General features: G+C 40.2%; 1 pseudogene; it reads left to right on the forward strand.

The window, feature by feature from the left end:
• The first annotated feature begins 7,204 nt into the window (after positions 1 to 7,204).
• LOC129379613 (NACHT, LRR and PYD domains-containing protein 12-like) lies at positions 7,205 to 19,426 on the forward strand (annotated as a pseudogene).
• Positions 19,427 to 20,337: the final 911 nt, after the last annotated feature.

A 20,337-nucleotide genomic window follows, 5' to 3' on the forward strand; every position in this document is an offset into this window, starting at 1 on the left:
TTGGCATATGTGCAGGAATGTGGCTGGCAGCAGCTAAGATGTGTGTGTGCATTTAAATTGTCTTTTTCCTGAGCTTCATATATGGCATTCATTATTTTCCTCTTGTCTTGTTTTTACCAAAGGGTTTGTAAAGGATTGCAGCTCCTCAGCTTCCTGATCTCCAAAGCAGCATCACTATCTGCATCATGTCTGCTTCTACCTGCCTGCAAAGTCGAGGACATCTGCTGCAAAATGTTTAATTTTTCCATTTCTACTGCATCTGCAGATTGTTTTTTTTTTTGTTGTTGTTGTGAAATTGGTTCAGTTGGAGAAAGATTATGGTCAGTATGAACTACAGATGATTCTTGTTCATGTTCTTTCACAGGCGTTTCCTCAGATACTTGACAGACAAACCTTGGGAACCTCTGGAGGAGAACATGGAGATGAGATTCCTGCTTTAATCAGTGGATTCATTGATAGAAAACATGAAATATCTGAGATCTGCAGCTCCATTTTCTACAGATCTGCTGGAACATCAGATAGAAATGAAGAATTTCATCATTTCACATCAAATCTGTTCATCTTCCACAGATACAACTGAATTATTGAGAGCTGAACTGGTTCTAAAGGTCTGGATGGTAAAAACATCCATTGTTTTTCTGTCTCATTAGTTTCCAGAAAGAGTTGAAATGTTTCAGAAGCTTTTATCCAGCAGCTCAGTAAAGATCTCTCCTCTTTCCAACCTGATTTAGTCCATGAAGCAGAACATCTCTGCTGCTGCAGCAACAGGAGGAAACTTCTCCAGATCTCAACTTCTACACTCTGACTGCTTGGAAACAGATCAGGGAGGATCAGCCTTTTCTCCAGGCTGCTCCTACTGACTCTAGCACCACCTACTGGCTGTTCACCTGACATGACAGCTGAGGAGAAAAGAAGAAACAAGGAAATAAAAACTAAAACAGCGACCGGTTCATCCAGTCTGAATGTCCAGGTTATGACTCAGGGACATTCTGTTCCAGTCTATGAGGGAATATTCAGTTTGAAAGCAGGAAGTCGTGTCTTTCCTCTCAAAACTTTTAATGCTTGAAATCAAAACTTCTGCTCTCTTTCAAATATTTACTGTTTTTTCCTCAAATCTTTTTTCTTACGCTCAAAACTTTTCTCTCCTTGGATCAAATCTCCCCTTGCAAAACTCTCTGCCTTCCTGCGAATCATTTTCTGATCCATCTTGGAACAGAATATTTGCAATGGGTTGGTTTAGATTTCAGAGGTTAGTTAAACTTTAAAGAGTCACAGGATTCTATCAAAAGAATGGATGTTGATTTTTATCAGCTTTTCTAACATTTATCTATCTAGATTGTTCCTGTATTGTTAGAATAGACAGAATCTCTCTATCTAGACAGATTCATCAGCACACAGACACACTCACTAGAAGGAAACAATGGGTTTTCTTTCAGCCCGTCTATAACACGTCTATAATCCAAGAGTTATAGAATCTAATGTAACGCTTGGATCCTATTGGCTGAGCGGTTGCTAGGCGACGGTTCTTTTCTGTGGGTCCAGCAGCAGTCGTGTGGTGATATTAAGGATACAGTTGAGTTTGTTCCTTTGTTTCAGTTTTCACATTATTTTCTGTTAGTTTATATTTTTAATAGATTCTTGTTTCTTATTTTTGTTTAGATATTTTTTTGATGCCATAATTGCATTAAACCATAAACTTTTAGTTATTTAGTGTCAAAGGGATAAAAATAGTTAGATTTCCATCTGACCAGCAGCTTCTTGAAGCTGATGACCTTTGACCTGCTGTGGAAGCAGAAAGGATGGACTTAGTTTTTCTCTCAATGCTTCAGAACTTTGGTTCTGATTCATTAAATAAATTATGATTGAATATCATGTTTACTGCTGTTGCATTGAGCTCATTTCAAAAGCTGCAGAGGAACAGATGATCTTTTATTAACATCCTGATTATTGAAACATTAGAACTGGTTCTGGTTCTGATCTGTTTTTACCATCACTGACATGTTTGGATCATTTAAAAAAGCTGCTTCTGGGTTTAATAATCAGATATCATGCAGGTTGTAGTTTCACCACCAGGGGGAGATAAATTTCCTACCACTGAAGAGTCCAGTTGGTTCCAAGTTTAAACAGGTTTTGGTTCCATTAGAGCTGAACAGAACCTGGATCAGAAAAATAAGAGGAGCAAAGTCTTTGTGTTCAAACTGGGAGTTATGAGAAGGGTTCATGTCTTCACAAGTCAGCAGGTAAACTTTCCTCTGACTCCCAGTCTGACCAGTTAAACCAGTTTGGGTTTGTTTCTAATCATAAAACTTTCAGTTTAAACTCACCTCTTCAGGTGTGGTACCAGTCTGGCTCTAATGTGGTTCTGTTGGGTCTTTTTTGTTGTTCATAAATTCTTATTCAGCTGTTTGGATCATTTGAACAAACTGTAAGTTTTATTTGATTTTTACTTGAAATTTGACTTCAGGAATTTTACTGATTCTTATTTTTCTCTCTGATGTTTAGAGAACAGAAAACTAGTGACAAGAACTCAAAGTTTAATATCTGCTGTTTGAAGGTTAATCTAAGGGATTATTACATTACTGACAATCTGAAATCCAACAGCTCTTGATGAAGAGCTGAATGTTCTTTGAGCTATCTGCTTTGTTTGTTTTCCTGGAGTCAGATTCTAGTCTTCACCATTAAAGTTAAACAAATAAGTTTCAAAATAAAATATTGTTCTTAATATGTGTTTAATTCAGTCAGATTATTAAATAGTTGAACTTTGATGGAGCAAATAATGGAGCAAATAATCCACTTGTATAAATTACTAATTGTGAACTATAAGACTTGTTCAGGTTGAATCAGTGAATGTAAATGTTGCTCCATGTCTCCATCTAGTGGACTGATAGTAGAAGTGCAGCAGCTGATGCAGCTTCCTCTGCCTCTCTGCTGTCTGACTGCATTCACCTGACACTGATATGAAGCAGAGAAGAAGAGCCAATCAGAGGAGGAGCAGCTGATCTTTTTCCAGCACTAATGATGTAAAGGATGATCAGAGTTGATGATGTGCAGATGAATGATGTGTGTTTCCTCTGCAGGTGAAGCTAGAAAGTGTGTGTGAGCTGATGTGGATTCAGCAGCATGGATCAGTGTGAGGACAGAGAGGAGGGAGTCCCTCCCTCTAAAACCACTCTGTGTGGGGAAGATGAGAGCCAGAGCAAAGGTCAGAGGTGAGGTCACCATCTCTAACTGTCCACAGCCCTTTTCACACAGCGTTCACTATATCAGGCCAGAACAGACGTGGTGATGAAGCTGCTGCTGCTCCTCTTTGCTGATTAAGTTTTTAATCATCATGTTTCTGTCAGGATCCATCAGAGATGCAAACCAGAACCAGAACCCAGCTGTGTGTCTTTTAAGAGCGTCTGGTCAATGTTTGAACCCATTCACTTTAAATCTGCTGGATCTCCACCATCAGAGAGGTGAGCTGTTTCTAACTGCTGTAACTTCTGTTTATATCTGTTATTGTGGCCATGTGATGATAAGTTCTGTTGGGTTCTGTTGTCATGAAAACATTGAACTGAATTTCAGGTTATTTTTCTTTTAATACGTCACATCAATGACATTGATGTCTCTATGCTTACATGGTCCAATAATCAACTTAGGAACTTTGTATCATGGACTTTATTGGTCTCTATAAGAGCCAAATATGAGTATTTTAGGGTTTTATTGAATAGATGGGACAATGGCCCCCAGTATGTAAACCAAGAGCTGATAGGTGTTGAACCCAGAAGCCCATACAAGTTATTGACTGCTATGGTTGAGTAATTCTTAATGCTGTTGCCATGTAACTGGATCAATTGGATTTTGTTCACAAATGGTTCATCTAACTGGAACAAATTTAAGAACAAAAATAAGATCTCTGGGATTGACTTTACATGCAATCAACAGGTATAAAATTAGCTGCTCACAACGTCTTAACAAAGCCGCAGTGGATTAACTATTAATTAACTATTACTTACTACAGCCAGTTTCATCCTGGCTACCAATGGCTGCAATGAAGTCCAACTAGATTGTTGGTAAATTAATAAAAGATCTTTTGAGTATTAATCAGGTTCGTTTAGATCCACAGTCTCTATCCATAGCTTTTCCAGGTCCATCTAGTTAACATAGGTCTAGAAATCTCATCTGATTTTCAGATGTTTCCTTGATATCAAATAAACAATCATTCATGTAGTGATAATCCTCCCTAGAGGCCAGAACTAAATCATTACTGCTGATGAATAACAGGAAACAAAATATCCAACCAGAATAAACTCACTTTTTTTGCTTTAACCTCTAAAATATAAAATATAAAGAACAAGAAAATCCTCCATCAGGACAAAAATTATGCTGACATGACCTTTGAACCTCACGTTTAACTGCATTTTATTCTATTTTTCAACTTAATTTTTCCAAATGAAACCTTTTACATTTATTTAATCAAATATTATTAAGACAAACAAAGAGGCAGAAGTGAATTTAATGTCAAGGTTGATATTAATATTGTTGTCCAAATCTGATGAATGATTAATGTTGAAAGAAAAATATTAACATGTATTTTGTGATTCCGATTTTAAACATCATCCAAAATTTTAGAAACAAATCTTTCTGCTCTTTAAAGAAGGCTGGACATTATTTAGGAGGATCAATGATCAGGAACATGTTGGAGGATTGGACCGGTTCTGATAGGAATCATTTAGAACATGAAGTTGATGAAGTTCTTTTGTGTCTCAAATATCTTTATTTTACAAGGAGACAAAATAAAAGTGATCTTTAAATTAAACCTCCACAGAAAATTTATAGTGGATGTTTTTCTATCAGGATCCATCAGGGAATAAATCGAGAACCAGAACCAGAACCCAGCTGTGTGTCCTTTAAGAGTGATGGGTCAATGAATCATCCCCCTGACTTTAAATCTCCTGGATCTCCACTATCAGAGAGGTGAGCTGTATCTAATTGCTGTAACTCTGGAAACTGAACCAGTAAGAACTCAGATGTTTCCAATTATATTTACAGAGTTTTGATCGATTATTTACAGAAATCAGCTGCTCTGTTCTCATGAAAACACCTTCATATCTTTATCTCTGGATGTTGATGATGATGTTCTGTTGCTTCCTGGCTCCATGTCAGACTAACAGTGGATCACATTTCCACTGGGAAATACCTGGTAAAGCCATTCTGGTCCATCAGGACTTGGTTCCTGTGTGCATTGTGAGAGCAGTTCAGCAGGGAAGGAAAGCTTCATGATGTGGTTGGTGAGATCTGCTGGAACTCAACCAAACTGAGCTGATGTGGACCATCAGAGGTTCTGCTGGTTCTTAATGGGATCAGCAGGAACATTAAATCTTTACAACAACTTAGACAACCTGGTTCACTGCTCACATCCAGATATCACTTCATGGACCTTTACCTTCTGATTGTCTCTGTGTGGACAGATACAATGTGAGCTCACTGGCTTCCAGGGATCTATAGGATCCATTTTAAATCCCCACTACAACATCCAGGAGAGGATCCCACATGGACACACCCACATATTTCAGACTTCCTCCATGTCCACATCACCTCAGATCTAGTCATCAGAATCTGATGGATGTCCCACACTGTCCTGAAGACCTGTGTGGACAGAACCTTTACTTCCACTGTCCCCAAGCTCTGGAAAACTGTCTCCACCAGCATCAGATCTGCTGACAGTTTGGACTGTTTGAAGTCCAAGTTCAAAATCAACTTTTTCAAATGTGTATTGGTTCAATCTGGTGTTAATATTTTTCGTCTTTGTGGTTCGTCTTTTTTCTCTTTCTAATGTCTTTGAATTGTGTTCATGTGAGTTTTTGTGAAACTTTTGATGATTTAATGTTAACTGCTGGATGAATATTTCCTGACTTCCTAATTGTTCCTGGTTCCTCCACAGAGTGGACCAGCAGAGCTCAGAGGTTCCCAGGGGTCCATCTGCCCAGCAGCATCAAACACAGCTGGACTCCATATTTATGGTCTGTATATGAACAACAAATACATTTCCATGGGTTCTGTTCAAAGTCTCCTTCATGCTGCACTTTGTAGACCAGAGGACTGTCAGTCTGTCCAAACTTCCATCTGGTGTTTGGCTCCATGATTTCACTCTGATGTTTCCTTCATCTATTATTCTGTTCCAGCTGCTGGAGGACAACATTGTTACTTTTGTGAAGAAAGAACTGAAGAAGATCCAGAAAGTTCTGTGTCCAGATTACCCAGAACATTCAGAGAGTCAGAGAGATGATGAGGTGTTGGAAGGTGATGATGAAGAACAGAGGAGCAGCAGCAGAAAGGCAGTGATGAAGATCACACTGAACTTCCTGAAGAGGATGAAGCAGGAAAAGCTGGCTGACCATCTGCAGCTCAGTAAGAGGATTTCTACAGAGATTTTGAATTTGAAACAAATTCAAAAGATGATTTTATTTAATGTCTGAATTTCATTATTGTGTTATTTAGAACATCTTGCTGCATTTTGTCAACATCAACTTAAATCTGGTCTGAAGAAGAAGTTCCAGTCTGTGTTTGAGGGGATTGCTAAAGCAGGAAGTCCAACCCTTCTGAACCAGATCTACACAGAGCTCTACATCACAGAGGGAGGGACTGGAGAGGTCAATGATGAACATGAGGTCAGACAGATTGAAACAGCATCCAGGAAACCACACAGAAACAACAACAAGAAGACATCTTTAAGGTCCCACCTGGAAGAGATCAACCAATCAGAACAGTGATGACAAAGGGAGTGGCTGGCATTGGGAAAACAGTCCTAACACAGAAGTTCACTCTGGACTGGGCTGAAGACAAAGCCCACCATCCAGTTCATTTTCACCTCTGAGAGGAAAGCTGAATTGCTGTGAAAAAAGTTCTTGGTGGAACTTGTTCATCACTTCTTTAGTGAAACCAAAGAAATCTTCAGCTTTGAACACTTCCAGGTTCTGTTCATCTTTGATGGCTTGGATGAGAGTCGACTTCCACTGGACTTCCACAACAAGGAGATCCTGACTGATGCTACAGAGTCCACCTCAGTGGATGTTCTGCTGACAAACCTCATCAGGGGGAAACTGCTTCCCTCTGCTCTCCTCTGGATAACCACACGACCTGCAGCAGCCAATCAGATCCCTCCTCAGTGTGTTGGCATGGTGACAGAGGTCAGAGGGTTCAATGACCCTCAGAAGGAGGAGTACTTCAGGAAGAGATTCAGAGATGAGGAACAGGCCAGCAGGATCATCTCCCACATGAAGACATCACGAAGCCTCCACATCATGTGCCACATCCCAGTCTTCTGCTGGATCACTGCTACAGTTCTGGAGGATGTGTTGGAGACCAGAGAGGGAGGAGAGCTGCCCAGAACCCTGACTGACATGTACATCCACTTCCTGGTGGTTCAGACCAAAGTGAAAAAGGTCAAGTATGATGGAGGAGCTGAAACAGATCCACACTGGAGTCCAGAGAGCAGGAAGATGATTGAGTCTTGGGAAAACTGGCTTTTGATCAGTTGCAGAAAGGAAACCTGATCTTTATGAATCAGACCTGACAGAGTGTGGCATCGATATCAGAGCAGCCTCAGTGTACTCAGGAGTGTTCACACAGATCTTTAAAGAGGAGAGAGGTCTGTACCAGGACAAGGTGTTCTGCTTCGTCCATCTGAGTGTTCAGGAGTTTCTGGCTGCTCTTCATGTTCATCTGACCTTCATCAACTCTGGTGTCAATCTGATGGAAGAAAAAGAAACATCTAAAAAATCTAGATTATTTAATAAGCCTAAACTAAAGTCTCTCCATCAGAGAGCTGTTGACCAGGCCTTACAGAGTCCAAATGGACACCTGGACTTGTTCCTCCGCTTCCTCCTGGGACTTTCACTGCAGACCAATCAGAGACTCCTACAAGGTCTGATGACAAAGACAGGAAGAAGCTCACAGACCAATCAGAAAACAGTTCAGTACATTAAGAATAAAATTCGTGAGAATGTGTCTGCAGAGAAAAGCATCAATCTGTTCCACTGTCTGAATGAACTGAATGATCGTTCTCTAGTGGAGGAGATCCAACAGTCTCTGAGTTCAGGAAGTCTCTCCACAGACGAACTGTCTCCTGCTCAGTGGTCAGCTCTGGGTTTCATCTTAGTGTCATCAGGAAAAGATCTGGATGTGTTTGACCTGAAGAAATACTCTGCTTCAGAGGAGGTTCTTCTGAGGCTGCTGCCAGTGGTTAACACCTCCAACAAAGCTCTGTAAGCACACAGAATGTTAATGAATTTATTTTTGACAGACATAAAATGATGTAAATGTATATTCATGTTTCAGTTTATATATTGGTGAATTGTCTCTTCAAAGTGTCTCACTGGGGGATATATAAATGAGATACAGCAACAGAGAATACTATTACATATTAAGGCAGCAAAACTCCTCTTTATACTAAAATGTATTGTATTAATTTAGTTAATTGTGGAATTTTATAATTCTCTTTCCACCCTCCTTGTTGGCTGTAGTTCTAAACTGTAAGGCTGGAGGACCAATTATAGAATGAACCATTTCACAATGAAAGGCATCATAAATTTGTATAAAATAAGATAGATCCTTCTCTGTCCACGAGAAACATTAAAAAATATTAATTTTTATGAATTGTTTAATAGCAGATTTTCCTCCCTGTCTCCACAGACTGAGTGACTGTAACCTCTCAGAGAGAAGCTGTGAAGCTCTGTCCTCAGTTCTCAGCTCCCAGTCCTCCAGTCTCAGAGAACTGGACCTGAGTAACAACAACCTGCAGGATTCAGGAGTGAAGCTTCTCTCTGCTGGACTGAAGAGTCCAAACTGCAACCTGGAAACTCTCAGGTAAAATGTTCTACATCCTGGTGAAACCAGATTTCTGTCCATTTCATTTTATCAGTTCTGATGCAAATGTTTTTTTCAATTGTAGAGTAAAATAATAATAAATGTCTTACTGTGAGATGGGTAATCATGCTAAGTCTCAACAAACAAACATGGCTGTTTTTCCTTTGCTGCAGCCTGAATGAACCAAGAAGAGAGAAATTTAGAAAGGTTGGGTTCAGGCTAATATTGATAGTGAAACTCTGGATATTTGACAGGTTGCTGCATCCTGGTGCACAAGGAGCATTATTGCAGATCCTTCCTCCCAGCAGTTGTTAGACTTCCTCATCCATTGTATATGTGACTGATGTTGATTTTTATTTCCTACTGAACTGGAAGCTCTCAGGTATGGAGGAACTTGCTGCAGGAACAGAGAAGGTCTGATAGAGGAGGAAGAGGGAGAAATGTCTTTAGTCAGTCTGCTGGAAACATTTAGTTTGAAGCTAAATTTGTAGTTTGACAATTAAATATTTAGTTTGGAACAATGGGATTTATAAGTGAATGAATAACATGGTGAAAATATAACTTGATATTCTGAACATCCTTTTGTCTCTTATTACAGTTGAATAACTAAAATTATTTCTATTAATTTTGACTGTGTAACTTTGCAAAGAACAGCCTATTATCACCTATTATCACATGGTTCTGAATGAACCTGGGAAACCAACCCATCTACTGGAACCACAATAACATAGTATTCAGAGCAGCAGGGGGCCAAATATAGCTCCATGTGGAACCAAGAGGTTGGAGAGAGAAAATCAGTTTAAACTGTTTCCTATCAGAGTTCAGTTTCACAACTCTTTAATTTAAATACTGGGTTAAATTTTAATGTTTGGCTAATGCTTGTTTTTGGATTAGTTTAGGAGCAAATTTTTTTGTTTTTTCCAACATTAGTTTTGTTGTAATTTTTCCTCAAACAAGAGGAGATTTCTTTATACAATTTTATTGAGTAATTTGATTCTTGTTCAAATAATAATTGTTGTCAGTCACTGCTCAGTTTTCCATCTCTGTATCCAACAGTTAAAACATGTAAAGATGAAACTGGAGATTTGCTCTGCTTTGATTCAAGCTGCTTTTTTCCCTCAAACCAGCTCTGATGCTGATCCTCAAACTGAGCCTGATGCTGATCTTCAGCCCAGCCTTGATTCTCAGGCTTCATTGGACTCTTTCTGTTGAAACTGACATGGATTCATTTAGTTCATAGAGGAATTTAATATTTCTCTTGCCAGCCTCCTTGTTGCCTTAAGTTCAGTCCTTCATGGCTGGAGACCCAAATATAGACTGAACCAGTTCACAACAAAAGGCAACATGATTATATATAAAACAGTCCATTAAATCAGTAAAGAGGAACATTGTTGACTGGAAAAAAGACATTTTTATGAATTGTTTAATAACAGATTTTCCTCCCTGTCTCCTCAGACTGAGTGGCTGTAACCTCTCAGAGAGAAGCTGTGAAGCTCTGTCCTCAGTTCTCAGCTCCCAGTCCTCCAGTCTCAGAGAACTGGACCTGATTAACAACAACCTGCAGGATTCAGGAGTGAAGCTTCTCTCTGCTGGACTGAAGAGTCCAAACTGCAACCTGGAAACTCTCAGGTAACTGTGGGCTCTTGACAAATTGCTGCATCTTAGGTGTAAAAAGAAGCATAATTACAGATCCCAGCGGTTGGTTGGATTTAATTTTTATTCCACATATAAATCCATCCATCCATCCATCAGTTCAGATCTTGGTCTCTACCTCAATGTTCTCATTTTCTCATCATGTGATGAATTGTGTGTCTGCAGCTTATCAGGCTGTTTGGTCTCAGAGGAAGGCTGTGCTTCTCTGGCCTCAGCTCTGACCTCCAACCCCTCCCATCTGAAAGAGTTGGACCTGAGCTACAATCATCCAGGAGACTCAGGAGTGAAGCTGCTGTCGGCTGGACTGAAGGATCCACACTGGAGACTGGAAGCTCTCAGGTATGGAGGAACCTGCTGCAGGAGCAGAGAAGGTCTGATAGAGGAGGAAGAGGGAGAAATGTCTTCAGTCAGTCTGCTGGGAAACATTGAGTTTGAAGCTGAATGTTTAATTTGATAATTAAATATTTAGACGCCTCATCTGGAGGCAGAGATCATCACCCAGTTTTCTGGAATATTCTCCAGACTAAGAACGGCTCACAAGGAAAATTAAAGAGTTGGATGGTTTAATCATTTAATAGGGACTCTGACTAAATTAATAACAGAAGTTCAGTTAGATTTCTATTACCATCTAAACTGTCACAGAGAGAAAACACAATAAAACATGATTTATCTGCAGCATTGATCATTAAATGGCTCATTACTGATGTATTAAAATTAAATATGATCAGTGCACTTAATGATATTATATTAGCCATTAGGTAATACATTCAGCAAGTACTTTTACTTTAATAACTTTAAGTATTTATAAAAGCTAGTGCTTCATTACTTTTACTCCAGTGAAACTGTTATTTGGTTCTTTTACTAGAGAACATTTTGTCTGTTTCTTTGTAGTTTTACTTCAGTTCATTGTTTGAGTTCTTTCTCCACCTCAGGTGAACAGCCAGTAGGTGGTGCTAGAGTCAGGAGGAACAGCCTGGAGAAAAGGCTGTTCCTCCCTGATCTGTTTCCAAGCAGTCAGAGTGTAGAAGTTGAGATCTGGAGAAGTTTCCTCCTGTTGCTTCAGCAGCAGAGATGTTCTGCTTCATGGACTAAATCAGGTTGGAAAGAGGAGAGATCTTTACTGAGCTGCTGGATAAAAGCTTCTGAAACATTTCAACTCTTTCTGGAAACTAATGAGACAGAAAAACAATGGATGTTTTTACCATCCAGACCTTTAGAACCAGTTCAGATCAATAATTCAGTTGTGTCTGTGGAAAATGAACAGATTTGATGTGAAATGATGAAATTCTTCATTTCTATCTGATGTTCCAGCAGATCTGTAGAAAATGGAGCTGCAGCTCTCAGATATTTCATGTTTTCTATCAATGAATCCACTGATTAAAGCAGGAATCTCATCTCCATGTTCTCCTCCAGAGGTTCCCAAGGTTTGTTCCTGGAAGCTGCTGCTGGTTCCTCCAATCCAGGCTCCGCCCCTTTAGAGGAAATCTGTCCATATATGGTGCTAAGAGTCACCTTGATGCTGCAAAGCTTTGTTCAGGGATGAGATGTCAGGATGTTGGTGTCAGTCTGTTCCAGGCTTTAGTTGTTCTCCTCATGAGGAGCTGAAGTCTCTGACAGGAACATGGAGCTGAACAGGAGAAGAACTTGAAGCTTCTTCTTGGCCTCTGATTGCAACAGCAGGACAATCCAACATTTTAGTCTGACTTCATCTGGAAATATTTCTTTGACCCTCAATCAGTGTGAAGGCAGGCCAGCTCCTCATCAGAGCTGAGAACTTCTCTGACCTCTGTGCTGGAAATGTAGAAGTGCAGCAGCTCCTGATCAGTGACATCAGAGCATGACATCATCAGTAGAGTGATGATGTCATTTCCCTCTCAGAGCAGCTTGGAAATCTGAGAGGAAAGATGCAAACAAAGACTCTCTGGACTGTTGGATCTGCTGGTTCTGGTTCCAGATGCTCCTTGGACACTTTCACAAGCCATTACTGCAGCTGCTGGATTCAGGATGCTGCTTCTTCTTCTTGGGCTCATTGTAAATGTGTGCAGCTCCACCTGGTGGTGCTGGTTGGTAGAGGAAGTGCTGAAAGGTTGGAGGTGTTTGTCAGAGGTGTGTGATGATGGAAGCCTCTCCCTGGTTTGTGAGTCTGAGCTCAGAGATCAAATCTTTGATTCTTGTTGAATCTTTGTTGAATGTGATGCAGCTTCTCCTTTTTAATGTTTGTATTTCTAGATATTACAGTGAGGCCACAGCAGGTTTTCAGCAGCAGGGCTGTTTAGTGTTTCATTCCTTCATCTGTGTGTGGGAGTGTGGATGGATCAGGTATCCAGGTGTTGATCAGAGTTTAGATTGATTGTATTTTAATGCTGATTATTAAATCAGGTTGAGCTTCCAGAAATGTTTCCTTAGTTTCCTGATGTCCTTTTAGGCTTCAGTGAGTTTCTTCAGGTTGTTACTGAGGGATTTCCTTTCTCTCTCTGTTGGAGCTTTTCCTGTGTTTGGAGAAATGAGTTGTGCTGCAGCAGCACCAACTGTCCTTCCTACATCCACTGCAGTTTGCAATCCAGATGTTGGACTGTTCCTGTCTCAGTGGAGGACAATGTGTGTCTGAGAGACATGTAATGTCCATGTTTTGCTGCTGAAAGAGATGGTCTGACCCCCCTCCTCCTTTCAGGGTGGAGCCTGCTGGAGGCCCATTCTTGACTCCAGGTCTGAGGAAATGTAAGTGTGTTTTTCATCTGATTCATGACAACAAAGCAGCTCACATTCAACCATCTTCAAACTGTCACATCACTCATTCAGGAGTCAAAGTGTCAATAAATGATCAATAACTGCATCTGGATTGTGTTTGTTCTCCATCAGATTCCTGTCAACTTATCATCGACACAAACACAGTGAACAGAAAACTCAAACTGTCTGAAGACAACAGGAAGGTGACATATGAGGAGGATTTTCAGTCATATCCTGATCATCCAGACAGATTTAATAACTGGCCTCAGCTGTGTAGAACTGGTCTGACTGGTCGCTGTTACTGGGAGGTCGAGTGGAGAGGAGATGTTTTATATCAGTGAGTAACAGAAGAATCAGGAGGAAAGGAGACAGTAGAGACTGTTTGTTTGGGGATAATGATCATTCAGAGAATGATCATTCCTGGAGTCTGCGATGCTCTGATATTTATGGTTACTCTGTCAGGCACAATAACATAGAAACTCATCTCTCCTCCTCCTGTGACTCTCACAGAGTAGCAGTGTATGTGGACTGTCCTGCTGGCATTCTGTCCTTCTACAGAGTCTCCTCTGACTCACTGATCCTCCTCCACACCTTCAACACCACATTCACTGAACCTCTGATTCCTGGATTTGGGTTCTGGTTTCATGGTTCTTCAGTGTTTCTGACCTGATTGGAGTCTAAAGAGTCTAAAGTTTTTCCTCCTGTCAGAGAAACTCTCTCACTGTTGAACAGATAGTTCAGTCTCTACAATCTATTTCTTAGTGAAACGATTCTGATTAAGTCCTTGGAAACTTTTTCTCCTTCCAGGCCTTTAAAGATGGAAGCTGGGATTATTCCAGGATTATTCCAGGATCCTCAGTTTTTTCTGTTTGTTTCCAGTCAAAGCTTCACATCAAGATGTTGTTTCTCTTATTTTTCCTTTCATTCATCAGAGTTTATTGAAATATTGATCAGTTTTTCTCAATCTGATCATTTTCTGTTTCTATCGGCTCCTATTTTTCTCAACATGTCAGATTTGAATATTAAATCTTCCTTTTGTAAATTTGCTGCAGTTTTTCTTCATGTGTTTTAAAAAAAAAACATTTTTCTTCTTCATTTGGTTCATTTGTTGCTCATTTTGTTCTTTTTCTGTTCAAATTTAAATATTTACATTAAAAAGACTTTTTCATCAACTCTGCCTTTCAGAAAGCCCTAATTAAAGTAAAACTTTCCCATCCCATGAAGGTCAGAGGTCAATGCTTTGAAGCATAAAGTGGGAAAATCTTAATATTTTCTGTTTCATTCAGAACTTCTACCTGAAACTCAGAACCTGCAGAACATTTTTCTCTTTGGAGAAAAAATCCAAAAGCCAATCAGAACCTGCATTAATCAGCTAGCTAACCAGATCCAGCATTAAACATTAGCTGCTCTCAGGAAGTTTTGATTCAATAACTTTGGATTGTTGATTTTGGTTCAACCTGCATTTTTATTTTGAATGAATGTTTCCCTGTTTTACTGGACATCATTTGATATAATAATGTTGTGAGATTATTGGCTCATGTATAATTTATGCTACAGAGAACTTTACTGTTCATGTTGTTGAACTGGTTGCAGGTTTTTCACTTCTTTTCACTCAGTAGCTGCTCTTTTGTGCCTGCAAGTTTATTGCATGTTTATGTTAATGAGGTGAATTTATAAGCAGATCCATTTTTAATTTTGCCACATCACATAGTATCATTTCTAACTAAGATGAAAAATAATAATTTTTGATTGACTCCATGAAACATTGTGAAGTTGATCTGAGAACAAAATGTGTGATGCTAACCTCACGCTACAGGAAGTAGAAGAGGATATTTGAAGCCTTAAAACAACCAATCAGCAGGTAGTGATGGGCTGTCAAGTAGCTTTATGAGAAATGTGTCAAAGATGTGAGTCCCTTTATTCTCAGGCTCTTTCAGAAAGTATTGATGGTGGAGAATTGCCTCCTACTTTAACAAGGCCTTATTACTCTGATCCCAAAGGCTGGCAAAGACAAGTTACCCATTGACAACTGGAGACCTATTTGCTGACTGAACAATGACTGGAAAGTTTGGATTTGGCCAGAAGAATGAAACAAACCCTCAGTTCTATTATTGATGAATCTCAATCAGGCTTCATGTCCCACAGACACAAACAACCTGAGGCTTGTGCTGGATCTACTGGACCCTTCAGAACCAATCAATGATAACAGCTTGATTTGCTTGTTGGACTTTTATAAGGCTTCTGACTCTCTGGATCAGTGTTTTTCAACCACTGTAAATGATCAAATTTCACGTAATTGGTCTAAAAAGACTTTTTGAAAACATTATCTGCAGGTGTCTGTGTTGTCATAGCGACTAGCGGTGTAGTCATGTAATGTCCTGAACTCTAGGGGGCAGTAAGTACATAGCGTTGCGCGTTAACACCAGAGAATTAGTGATGGATGCATGATGAGGGTCGTGGTGAGAACATTCTGTCCAGCAATACTGTGATGACAGTGATGGAGAAGTTTCTGAAAATGAAAAATCTAAACTCTGATCTGGTATCTGGACAAAACTCGGACCCAGATGAAGGCTGTAGTATGAGTAGAGATCAACAGAAGGCAAATCCTGTGAGCTGGAGACAGTATCGCGAGAGTTCCATTTCATTTGGATTTACTTTGACCGGTGTTAAGAATTAAAGAGGAATAACTTGATTTAGCTCGTTAATTTTCCTCTTTTGTCTCGGATTCTTGATTCTAAGCGTGCGCAGGGAGAAAGAGCAATCATACGACATCAGACTTCAGATTTCTAGAGCTTTTATCGAGAGAAAATCAATGCATACAGAATGTTACAATAGGCATCTCACCCAGATTATCAAAAGTCCAAGACGTGACAAAACAGAAATAACTTACACAAGTTGAAAGAAAGAAAGCACAGAAAATGCATTTTCCTGGAATTGCGGACTCGGGAGAAAGCAATTCGAATTCTCTGTTGCAAACGAAAACTTTTATAAGACTGTGCCTTTCTCTAAATTTAAATATAAGCATTAGGAAGTGTGTTTTTTCCCTTTGTGGGGGCTGTCTTAATGTTACTTTTATCACCTCTGGGGCCTGCTAAAACACCCAGCTCTTCTCGTACCAGCCTCTTGCCCAGGCCATGATTTATGACGTACATCTGGAGCGTTATCTCTGCCTCAAAATGATTCAACTATAAACTAGTTTGTATTTTTAAACAAAGTCGCACAAAATCTAATGCTAAATAATAACTAAAATGTTTGGATCTAAGAACTAAAATGTTTTTCCATTTAAAGAAAAAACTCTTTTTAGTCCTACTGAACTTTTGTACCATACTAAAGGAATTTGTTAATTGCCTAGCAGCCAAACTCCCTAGCAGTTAAGGGAGTTCCACTATAAATCCTCTCTATAGATTTATGGAAGTTCAGAGAGTGAGCAATTGTCCCAGTTTGGATCTTTATCTAAATTTATAACATAGTGTACTTTAACTTTCCATGGTATATTTCATATGCATCAAGGTTGTCCTGTGTACTATTGTGCTAATTTAAAATTCTTATTTTCAACACCGGGAAGCAACGACACCGACTCCGTTGTGCTCGGTGTGCGGTGAGAAGCGATCCAGCGGTTCTACGGTACCGAGCAGCTTAAAGTCCATCTCCAAACGAAACAGCCTTCGCTTCAAAACAAGAATAAAGACTATTTTACTCTCCTGCATAAACACACTGAGAAACAGGCACTTTTAATGAGAAAAAAAGAAGTAAATGAGAGAGCCTGAAAGCTAGCTAGCTAGCTAGCATGTAGCTGAACCTGTAGCTAAATCAAAAAGGTCCCACACTGTGGCAGAGACATTCATATTACCCGCCTGTAAAGCCATTGCAGATGAGATGCTCGGACCTGAAGCGGCTCCAGAAATAGCAAAAGTTCCTCTCAGATAATTTCTATTGATGACATGTCTGCACACATCCAAAGTGGTTCTGGAAAAGATCCACATCAGAGAGAAATTTACGTTGCAACTTGATGAATGTACTGATATTAGTGGACATGCTCAACTCTTGGCCAATGTGCGTTTTGTGGATGGAGACGCAATCAGAGAAAACTTCCTATTTTGCAAGGCATTGCCAGAAAGGACAACAGGAGAGGAAATGTTTCAGGTCCCATCAGAACATCTTGAACAAGGAGGACTTAAGTGGGAAACTGCAGAGTCTCTGCACAGATGGAGCTGCAGCCATGGTCGGGCACCAAAGGTTCTGTAAGCAGAGTGAAGGAAAGAAACCCAGATGTAATCATTATGCACTGTTTCTCACACCGTGAGGCCCTCATGTCCAACACTTTACCAGCAGACCCAACACCTGTGTTGAATGATGTTGTGCAGATAGCAAACTTTATGAAAGTACGACCTGTGAAAAACCACATATTTACATCTTTGTGTGAGGAAATGGGAGCGGAGCATCAAATCTTGCTGTTTCCTATGGAGGTCCGATGGTAACAAGGTACTGACTCGTGTGGATGAGCTGCAGGAGGAAGTCAGAGTATATCTGACAAATGAGGGTCCAATTACGCAAAGCTGCTTGCAAGTGATGAGTGGTGTGCAAAGCTGGCAAACCTGGCGGATATTTTTCATCATCTGAATGAACTGAAGACCCAAATGAAAACCTGCTCAGAAGTACGGATGAAATAAAAGGATTCTGCTCAAAGCTGCAGCTCTGGCAACAACATGTGGAAAGTGGCAACCTGGAAATGTTCCCACTAACCAAGAAATGGTAAAATGTTCACACTGTTGCTCTGTGTGAAATAGGGACACATTAAACATTCTGGAGGAGAAGATGTCATTTTATTTCAGCCTTCACTGAAGGCCTTGACTGGGTTAGGGACCCAAACAGCTCAGCAATTGTGGAAAGAACATGACTTTCCAGGAGCAGGAGGAACTAACTGAACTGAGACAAAATGGTGGTTTAAAGCTGAGCTCTGCTGATCGCCTTTGGACAGTTTTTGGTTCACTGCTGCCAAGGAGTTCCCTGTTCTGGCAAACAAAGCTACTTTGACATTGCTCCCATTTTCCACACCATATCTGTGTGAAGTGAGCTTCTCAAGCCTGGCTATTATAAAAACAGAGAGAGAGCTGTGGAGGAAGAGCTTCGTGTGTCTTTCTTCAACTCCTGCCAGGATTTCAGCCCTGTGTTCATCCCAACATGCACAGGTTTCACACTAAGTGACTAAAATATTCACATATTGACGTTTTGTGCTTCAACTCTTCATATGGAGTTATTTTCTGTATTCTGGCCAACAGAAAGCTTGTGGACAGAATTAGTTTGTAAAACACTGAAGTTTTCTACAGTGTTTTATAACTGCAGTTTAACCTCTTTAACTTTAAGACCACATTGTTGTGCCTCTGTTCAGCTGTATTTTTGAAGTGAACATGTTAAGTGCAATTTGAAATAAAAAATATAAAATATGACAAAACATAAATATTTGTGTTTATTTGATTTCTATTCAAGACACTTTGATAATAATTACTATAAATTTAATATCTGCGGCTATAGAGTATTATTTGTTTATGTTTTTGGTCGGTGGTTTGCCTCCTGATTCTTTCAATGAAAACAATGAACCTTGGCTCAGAAAAGGTTGAAAAACCCTGAGCTGCAGAACCGTCTGGGCCAGAACCATCTCAGAATCTAGCAGGTTCTGGAGGGAGGGAAGCCAGAAACAGGACATGATCGGCTTCGTAAAGGAATGAATCAGAACCTCGCTTCTTCTGCAGGAGGATTTCCGCATTGAAAAAGCAGACCGAGCGCCGGGACCGAGGCCCGCTGACACCAACCCGCCTCGCTCCATCATTGGCCGCTTCATGGATTACACCAGAAAAGAAGCGCAGCTGCAACGGGCCGGGTCACTAAAACACATCGTTCTCCAAGGGAAAACAATATACTTTGACTAGGACTTCTCTCCAGAGCTCCAAAAGAAGAGAGTGAGACTGCGAGCTTCATCAAGCAACTTAAAGGAAAACAGGCAATATGTGGTTTTCCGGCGCAACTCAGAATGGACTTGGGAACGAAAAGCTTCCCTCCTCTTGTGGACGCGGTACCGACGTTGGAGAGGTTGGACGTCTCGGTGCAGATGAGTGAGAGAGAGAGGATGGAAGCGGAGCCTCCAGAGAGGCCTGGACTCCAAGACATGGAAAAGGGGGACAACCTGATGCACATCTAAAAGTTTACATTGAAGACTGAGGAGAACAAAATGTTCATAAACAGAGGAACTCTGGAGGATATAAGGGATGTTTTAGCAACAATTATTAGGGGAGAAGAAGACGTTATGGAAACAGCCAATGTTACATAGTTATATAGTGAATCTGTATTTCAAATGTTTCTGATCTCACGGGTCGCCAATATCACCTGGTTACTATCGTTCTCCCAATTGGGTGGAGATCTCAGCAGGGAATTATTGCTGTTCTTTGTGATCTGGAAGCACTTAGTGCTTTTTCCCCAGAGCGACTACGGGCACACGGCGCTCTGCCTTGGTTACATCGGGGGCTGGTCAGGAGGCCACCACAGATTATATGTGGTCTTAATAGAACCAGGCGGGTTGATGGGAGTCCTTGGGGCTTCATGTGTTCAAACTATTTCTGTGTTACTATGTTCTTGTTCCTTGACATGTTTGTGGCCACACTGAGTGACCAACAGGAGGCAGAAACACATCAGATGCAACATCCAGAATTAAGGTCAAAGGGTCAAAAAGTAGAGGTCGAGGTTGACATGATTAAAACAACTATATATTATGAGTGATTTAAATATTGTGTGTTATCATGTGAGAGGACTGGGTCATCTGATAAAGAGGAAGAAAATATTAGCTGAATTAAAATGGCTTAAAAGTTCAATATCTCTATTGCAAGAGACTCATCTTAACGACTTGGAGCAGCAGAAATTAAAAAGAGAGTCGGTGGATCAAGGGTTTTTAGCCAGCTGTCCAAAAAGCAGAGGGAGGGGCAATTTTATTATAGAAATAGTTCAAATTACTGTTAATGGCAAGAATACAAAGTGTAGACTGAAAAAAGTCCAGATAGAAAAACAAACTTTTCAAACTTTCACTCTTTTCTACATAAATCATCCAAATCAAAGCAG

Source organism: Poeciliopsis prolifica, unplaced genomic scaffold (assembly GCF_027474105.1).
Source record: "Poeciliopsis prolifica strain line A6 unplaced genomic scaffold, Auburn_PproV2 SCAFFOLD059, whole genome shotgun sequence".
In the NCBI taxonomy this organism is placed as follows: Eukaryota; Metazoa; Chordata; class Actinopteri; order Cyprinodontiformes; family Poeciliidae; genus Poeciliopsis; species Poeciliopsis prolifica.